Source organism: Sapajus apella, unplaced genomic scaffold (assembly GCF_009761245.1).
Source record: "Sapajus apella isolate SASKATOON/1434 unplaced genomic scaffold, GSC_monkey_1.0 scaffold121, whole genome shotgun sequence".
NCBI lineage: Eukaryota > Metazoa > Chordata > Mammalia > Primates > Cebidae > Sapajus > Sapajus apella.
The window spans coordinates 4698938-4700481 of record NW_022437061.1 but is presented as its reverse complement, the minus strand read 5'-3'; positions in this window follow the sequence as shown (position 1 = coordinate 4700481).

The window sequence follows — 1544 nt, the reverse complement described above, 5'->3', positions numbered from 1 at the left end:
TACGCTCTCAATAGTGTTATGCAGAAATGCTACACTCTCAAGAGTAACATGCAGAAAAATGGTGACTTTGTTGAATGAAGACCATATAGTAGGCTACATGAAGTGAAAAAAAGAAAAAAAAAGGATACAACCCACTTGAAATCCTCCTGGGGCTTCCAATGGGACTTTCCATTCCCTCTTCTGTTCTATGGCATCTGTCCCCTGCTTTCACATCCTGCCTCGGTTGTCTGAGGGCCAGCCACACTAGCTTTCAGAGATTTTTAGAATGTCTCAGCTTCGGAGCCTTTTCACATTGCTTCCTCTGCCTGTATCATTCTTTGCCCAGTGCTTTCAAGTCTCACCTTAAATGTCACTTCTTCAGAAAAACGTTCTCTGATACCAGGCAAAAGGCCAGTGTTTCCAAAGCAGCCGGCGATTTTCCATCTTAATGGTTTTGATGCTAGAATTGTTTACTTGGTCAAATATTGAGATCCTTCTATATGCAGGGATACAGGGTGAAACAAAAGATGCAAGATTCCTGCCATCTGCAACCTTATATTCTAGGGAGGGGAATACATGTGAATAATAAATGTACTTGGTAATTTTAAATAGTGATAATTAGCTCAATGGTTATCCTCTGTTTGGACTGCAAACTCCATGAAGACAGGAGCTATGTCTGCCTTGGCTACTTTCAGTTTGCTAAAAGTCCGGCCACTAAAACTCAATAAATATTTTTTCACTGACAGTTAAAATAGGTATATAAAAGAAATGGGGGAAAAAACGGTACTTCTATAAATGGTTGAGATCTAGCCCTTCTCTTCTTTTAAATTTTAATTATTTAAAAATATGTAATACCACACATTTTTAGATAATTAACAATTAAAATAGCAAAAAGTTACCATTTGTACTAACAGAACCCCAAATAAACCCATTTACGTCACCACACACTCATTAAGCACCTGTTAATAAAGCCTATTCTGAAATACTCTGACGTGTTGGTTAAGTGGATAAAATACCCTTGGCGAGGCTGGGCGCGCAGTGGCTCATGCCTGCAATCCCAGCACTTTGGGAGACCGAGGTGGGTGGATCACGAGGTCAGGAATTCAAGAGCAGCCTGGCCAAGACGGTTGAAACCTCGTCTATACTAAAAATACAAAAATTAGCCAGGAGTGGGGGCAGACGCCTATAATCCCAGCCACTTGGGAGGCTAAGGCAGAGAACTGCTTGAACCGGGAGTGGAAGGTTGCAAGGATCCGAGATCGCGCCACCGCACTCCAGCCTGGGCGACAGTCTCAAGGGGAAAAAAAAAAAGTCCCTTTGGCGCATTGCCAAGCAGGTTCCTCGCCGTCAGCAGCATAATTTATGGTTTTCGCTGAGGCTTTGAGTATCCATGATATGACTCTCCCTAATTTTCCGATTTCTAAAACCCTTCAGAATCTCCCTCCACCCACACACTGTGGCAGCGAGAAAAACCGCATTCTATTTACACGTCAACGGTAAGAAGAGAACACATATTTTGCTAGGTCAACAAACCATGCAAGATCTCCACCCGAGAGATCAGTAGC